Source organism: Montipora capricornis, unplaced genomic scaffold, assembly GCF_036669925.1.
Source record: "Montipora capricornis isolate CH-2021 unplaced genomic scaffold, ASM3666992v2 scaffold_477, whole genome shotgun sequence".
Lineage (NCBI taxonomy): Eukaryota > Metazoa > Cnidaria > Anthozoa > Scleractinia > Acroporidae > Montipora > Montipora capricornis.
In genome coordinates this window covers 160,001-167,500 of record NW_027180214.1, presented here as the reverse complement: position 1 = coordinate 167,500, position 7,500 = coordinate 160,001, and positions in this window count along the sequence as shown.

Below are 7,500 nucleotides of genomic sequence, written 5' to 3'. Positions count from 1 at the left end.
TTGCTTGTTAAGGGTTTATCATCCCTGTATATATTTGGGGACCAGTTGGCAAACCCGCTAATGTCCGTCAGGTCCCAGACCAGGTCATGGACAGCATTGCCCTTGTGGCTAATGCCAATTATAAACTTAATATGAAACGTCAAGAGCTAATCAAGCCTGACATCAACTCCCCGTATTCAAGGTTATGCAAAGAGGACATCAAGCCCTCTACAAAGCTATTTGGGGTTGAGTTATCAAAACATCTAAAGGATATGACCGAAGCAAAGAAGGCAGGCAGATGCAGAGAAATTCTGACACTCGCACGTCTAGCCATAACTACCTAAAGGCTGGGAGGCAGAAATTTCGACGCTCGAATTTCAAACCGTGTGATCGGACATCTACTGGCCAGAAAACATCTCACCCACGCCCTTTTTCAGGGTAAAGCCGGGCACAAATAAGAGTGCTCCGAAAAAAACCCAGCCAATCCAACAACAAAGATTAATTGATAACCAGGTAAGGACACACCTTACATCATTTATGGATGAGGATTCTTTGCATCAACCGGTCCTCAATTTTTCAGCAGGACCATGTTGGTTACTGGGAATCTTTGACCAATGACCAAGTCATACTTGATGCCATCAAGCACTACAATATTGAGTTTGAAGCTAATACCCCTGTTCAACCTTACCCACCTAAAGAAATCCACTTCTCACCTGGTGAAGGGGAGATAATAACTAAAGAGATATCTAAGCTTCTCCATAAAGGGGTTTTGGAAAAAACTGAATATGCAGCCTAAAAAGGATGACAGCTACAGAATGATTTTAAATCTCAAACCCCTAAATGAATTTGTTTCATATCACCATTTTAAAATGGACACTATTCAAACAGCTCTTAAGCTCATGCGTCCGGGGTGCTTTACGGCCTCGGTTGATCTGAAGGACGCATATTATTCTGTCCCTTAAAACCTGTTTACTCCTATATAAGATCAATGGGCCATACTTGCATGAGGCACATAGATGACTCTTTCTTGTTAGGATATGAGTACACTGCTTGTAAGAGGAATTTCCAGGACACGCTGGACGCATTCCAAAAGATGGGATTTGTAATTAATCCAGTGAAATCAGTTTTTATTCCTACACAAGAAATAGAATTTCTTGGGTTTTTACTTAACAGTATTCTTATGACAATTAGACTCCCTCCTACCAAAGCTGCACATATCCGTAGAACTTGTCAGACTTTGTTACTCAAAACTGAGATGAAAATCACAGAAACTGCCCAAGTCATTGGCTTGATAGTCTCAAGTCTCCCTGCAGTGCAGTTTGGAGAATTGTATTACAGGAATCTAGAAAAGAATAAGGTTCTTGCACTGCAGGCTAGCAAGGGTAATTATGATGCACCATTATACTTGTCCAAAGCGGACCTGTCTTGGTGGATCAATAATGTGGACTCTTCTTTTAAGAAGATTGCTCAGCCTACTCCTGACATGACCCTGACAACAGATGCCTCAACTAAGGACTGGGGGGCAGTTTATGAGAAACAGAAAACTGGTGGCCCTTGGAGTTTGGAGGAGCAAGGGTTTACATTAACTATCTGGAGCTAAAAGTAATTTGGTTAGGTATCAAGTCTCTGTGTAACAATTTGAGACAAAAAAAATTAGGATTCAATCTGATAATACCACTGCAGTGGCTTATATCAATGCAATGGGAGGTATCAAATCTGCGGATTGCAACAACATGAGGGTTGTCCAATACTCACAAATAGACTCCGTTGGTGTTAGTACTGATAAGTAGGGTCTCCATTGGTACCAATGGTTCAATATTCGCAAATAGACTCCATTGATGTGACTAATGATAAGAAGAGTCTCCATTGGTACGAATGGTACGATTGGTACCATTAGAAAATAATGTCATTCCAATGGTTCTACTGGTGAATATGTATCGCATTAAGGGCCATAGCTCATTTTCTCATGTGGTTCGGGTGGGTACAGGGCAATTCTGATGGACCAATGGTGCGATTGGTACCACTAGAAAATGATGTTATTTCAATGGCTGTACTGGTGAATATGCATCTCATTAAAGGCACTTAGATCATTTTCTCATGTTGTGGCTGGGTACAGGGCAATCCCAATGAACCATTGGTACCAATAGTACGATTGGTACCACTAGAAATTGATGTCATTCCAATGGCTGTACTGGTGAATATGCATCTCATTAAAGGCACTTAGATCATTTTCTCATGTTCTGGCTGGGTACAGGGCAATTTCGATGGACCAATGGTACGATTGGTACCACTAGAAAATGATATCAATCCAATGGTTGTACTGGTAAATATGCATCTCATTAAGGGCACTTAGGTAATTTTCTCATGTGGTGTGGCTGGTTACAGGGCAATTCCGATGGACCATTGGTACCAATGGTACTATTAATACCACTAGAAAATGATGTCATTCCAATGGTTGTACTGGTGAATGTCTATCTCATTAAGGGCACTTAGATGATTTTCTCATGTGGTGTGGCTGGTTACAGGGCAATTCAAGTGGACCATTGGTACCACTAGAAAATGATGATATTCCAATGGCTGTACTGGTGACTATACAGCTCATTAAGGGGACTTAGATCATTTTGCAATGTGGTGTGGCTAGGTACAGGGCAATTCCGATGGACGGTACCAATGGTACCATTGGTACCACTAGAAAATGATGTCATTCCAATGGTTGCACCAGTGAATATGCATCTCATTAAGGGCACTTGGTGATTTTCTCACGTGGTGTGGCTGGTTACAGGGCAATTCCGATGAACCATTGGTACCAATGGTACGATTGGTACCACCAGAACATGATGTCATTCCAATGGTTGTACTGGTGAATATGCATCTCATTAAAGGGACTTATCTCATTTTGTAATGTGTGGCTGTGTACAGGGCAAATCCGATAGACCATTGGTACCAATGGTACGATTGGTACCACTAGAAAACAATGTCATTCCAATGGTGGTAGTGGTGAATCTGCATCTCTTTAAAAAGACTTAGATAATGTTCTCATGTGGTCGCTAGATACAGAGCAATTCCGATGGACCATTGGTACCAATAGTACGATTGGTACCACTAGAAAATGATGCCATTCCAATGGTTCTACTGGTGAATATGTATCTCATTAAGGGCACTTAGGTGATTTTCTCATGTGGTGTGGCTGGGTGCAGGGCAATTCTGATGGACGATTGGTACCAATGGTACGATTGGTACCACTAGAAAATGATGTCATTCCAATGGTTGTACTGGTGAATATTCATCTCATAAAGGGCACTTAAGTGATTTTCTCATGTGGTGTGGCTGGTTACAGGGCAATTCTGATGGACCATTGGTACCACTAGAAAATGAAGTTATTGCAATGGCTGTACTGGTGAATATGCAGCTTCTTAAAAGGACTTAGATCATTTTGTAATGTGGTGTGGCTGGGTACAGGGCAATTCCGATGGACGGTACCAATGGTACGATTGTAACCAGTAGAAAATGATGTCATTCCAATGGTTGCACTGGTGAATATGCATCTCATTACGGGCACATAGGTGATTTCCTCATGTAGTGTGGCTGGTTACCGGGCAATTCAGATGGACCATTGGTACCACTAGAAAATAATGTCATTCCAATGGTTTTACTGGTGAATGTGCATCTCATTAAGGGCACTTAGGTAATTTTCTCATGTGGTGTGGCTGGTTACTGCACAATTCCGATGGACCATTGGTACCAGTGGTACGATTTGTACCACTAGAAAATGATGTCAATCCAATGATCCTACTGGTAAATATGGATCTCATTAAGGGCACTTAGGTTATTTTCTCATGTGGTGTAGCTGGTTAAAGGGCAAATCCGATGGACCATTGGTACCAATGGTACGATTAGTACCACTAGAAAATGATGTCATTCCAATGGTTGTACTGGTGAATATGCATCTCATTAAAGGGACTTCTCTCATTTTGTAATGTTGTGTGGCTTTGTACAGGGCAATTCCGATAGACCATTGGTACCAATGGTACGATTGGTACCACTAGAAAACAATGTCACTCCAATGGTTGTAGTGGTGAATCTGCATCTCATTAAAAAGATTTAGATAATGTTCTCATGTTGTGGCCTGGTACCGGGCAATTCCGATGGACCATTGGTACCAATAGTACAATTGGTACCACTAAAAAATGATGTCATTCCAATGGTTGTACTGGTGAATATGCATCGCATTAAGGGCACTTAGGTAATTTCCTCATGTGGTGTGGCTGGTTACAGGGCAATTCCGATGGATAATAGTACCAATGGTACGATTGGTACCACTAGAAAAAGATGTCATTCCAATGGTTGTACTGGTGAATATTCATCTCATAAAAGGCACTTAGGTGATTTTCTCATGTGGTGTGGCTGGTTACAGGGTTAATCCGATGGACCATTGATACCAATGGTACGATTATTCCCACTAGAAAGTGATGTCATTCCAATGATCCTACTGGTAAATATGCATCTTGTTAAAGGGACTTAGATCATTTTTTAATGTGGTAGTGCTGGATATAGGGGAATTGGGATGGAAAATTTGTACCACTAGAAAAGGATGTCATTCCAATGGTTCTACTGGTGAACATGCATCTCATTAAAGGCACTTCGATCATTTTGTCATGTGGTGTGGCTGGATACAGGGCAATTCCGATGGATCATTGGTACCAATGGTACGATTGGTACCACTAGAAAATGATGTAATTCCAATGGTTCTACTGGTGAACATGCATCTCATTAAGGGGACTTAGATCATTTTCTCATGTAGTGTGGCTCTTTACAGGGCAATTCCGATGGACCATTGGTACCGATAGTACGATTGGTACCACTAGAACATGATGTCATTCCAATGGTTGTACTGGTGAATATGCATCTCATTAAGGGGACTTAGATGATTTTGTGGTGTGGTGTGGCTAGGTACAGGGCAATTCCGATGGACGGTACCAATGGAACGATTGGTACCACTAAAAAATGATATCATTCCAATGGTTGTACTGGTGAATATGCATCTCATTAAAGGAACTTATCTCATTTTGTAATGTGTGGCTGTGTACAGGGCAATTCCGATAGACCATTGGTACCAATGGTACGATTGGTACCACTAGAAAACAATGTCATTCCAATGGTTGTAGTGGTGAATCTGCATCTCATTAAAAAGACTTAGATAATGTTCTCATGTTGTGGCTGGGTACAGGGCAATTCCGATGGACGATTGGTACAAATGGTACGATTGGTACCACTAGAAAATGATGTCATTCCAATGGTTGTATTGGTGAATACTCATCTCATAAAGGGCACTTAGGTGATTTTCTCATGTGGTGTGGCAGGTTACAGGGTAATTCTGATGGACCATTGGTACCACTAGAAAATGAAGTTATTCCAATGCCTGTACTGGTGAATATGGAGCTCCTTAAAAGGACTTAGATCATTTTGTAATGTGGTGTGGCTGGGTACAGGGCAATTCCGATGGACGGTACCAATGGTACGATTGTTACCAGTAGAAAATGATGTCATTCCAATGGTTGCACTGGTGAATATGCATCTCATTAAGGGGACTTGAGTAATTTTCTCATGTGGTTTGGCTGGTTACAGGGCAATTCAGATGGACCATTGGTACCAATGGTACGATTAGTACCACTAGAAAATGATGTCAATCCAATGGTTGTACTGGTAAATATGCATCTCATTAAGGGCACTTAGGTAATTTTCTCATGTGGTGTGGCTGGTTACAGGGCAAATCCGATGGACCATTGGTACCAATGGTACGATTAGTACCACTAGAAAATGATGTCATTCCAATGATCCTGCTGGTAAATATGCATCTCGTTAAATGGATTTTGATCAATTTCTCATGTTGTGGCTCGTTACAGGGCAATTCCGATGGACCATTGGTACCGATAGTACGATTGGTACCACTAGAACATGGTTGTAACGTGGTAGTGATGGATATAGGGCAATTCGGATGGAAAATTTGTACCACTAGAAAAGGATGTCGTTCCAATGGTTCTCTTGGTGAATATGCATCTCATTAAAGCGACTTAGATCATTTTGTAACGTGGTGTGGCTGGTTACAGGGCAATTCCGATCGACCATTGGTACCAATGGTACGATTGGTACCACTAGAAAATGATGTCATTTCAATGGTTTTACTGGTGAATATGCATCTCATTAAAGGGACTCAGATCATTTTCTCATGTTGTGGCTCGTTACAGGGCAATTCCAATGGACCATTGGTACCAATGGTACGATTTTTACCACGAGAACATGATGTCATTCCAATGGTTGTACTGGTGAATATGCATCTCATTAAGGTCACTTGGGTGATTTTCTCATGTGGTGTGGCTGGTTACAGGGCAATTCCGATGGACCATTGGTACCAATGGTCTGATTGGTACCACTAGAAAATTATGTCATTCCAATGATTGTACTGGTGAATATGCATCTCATTAAAGGGACTTACATTATTTTCTTATGTTGTGGGTGGGTACAGGGCAATTCCGTTGGACCATTAATACCAATATTACGACGATTGGTACCACTAGAAAATGATGTCATTCCAATGGTTGTACTGGTGAATATGCATCTCATTTAGAGCACTCAGGTAATTTTCTCATGTGGTGTGGCTGGTGACAGGGCAATTTCGATGGACCATTGGTACCAATGGTACGATTTGTACCACTAGAAAATGATGTCAATCCAATGGTTGTACTGGTGAATATGCATCTCATTAAGGGCACCTAGGTAATTTTCTCATGTGGTGTGGCTGGTTACAGGCCAATTCCGATGGACGGTACCAATGGTACGATTGGTACCACTAGAAAATGATGTCATTCCAATGGTTGCAGTGGTGAATATGCACGTCATTAACGGCACTTAGGTGATTTTCTCATGTGGTGTGGCTGGTTATAGGGCAATTCCGATGTACCAATGGTACCAATGGTACCATTGGTACCACTAGAAAATGATGTTAATCCAACGGTTGTACTGGTGAATATGCATCTCATTAAGGGCATTTAGGTAATTTTCTCATGTGGTGTGCCTGGTTACAGGGCAATTCCGATGAACCATTGGTACCAATGGTAGGATTGGTACCACTAGAACATGATGTCATTCCAATGGTTGTACTGGTGAATATGCATCTCACTAAGGGCACTTAGGTAATTTCCTAATGTGGTGTGGCTGGTTACAGGGCAATTTCGATGGACCATTGTTACCAATAGTACGATTGGTACCACTAGAAAATGATGTCATTCCAATAGTCCTATTGGTGAATATGCATCTTATTAAAGGGACTTAGATCATTTTCTAATGTGGTGTTGCTGGATATAAGGCAATTCGGATAGAAAATTGGCACCACTAGAAAATGATGTCATTCCAATGGTTCTCTTGGTGAATATGCAACTCATTAAAGGGACTTAGATCATATTGTAATGTGGTGTGGCTGGGTACAGCGCAATTCCGATGGACCATTGGTACCAATGGTACGAT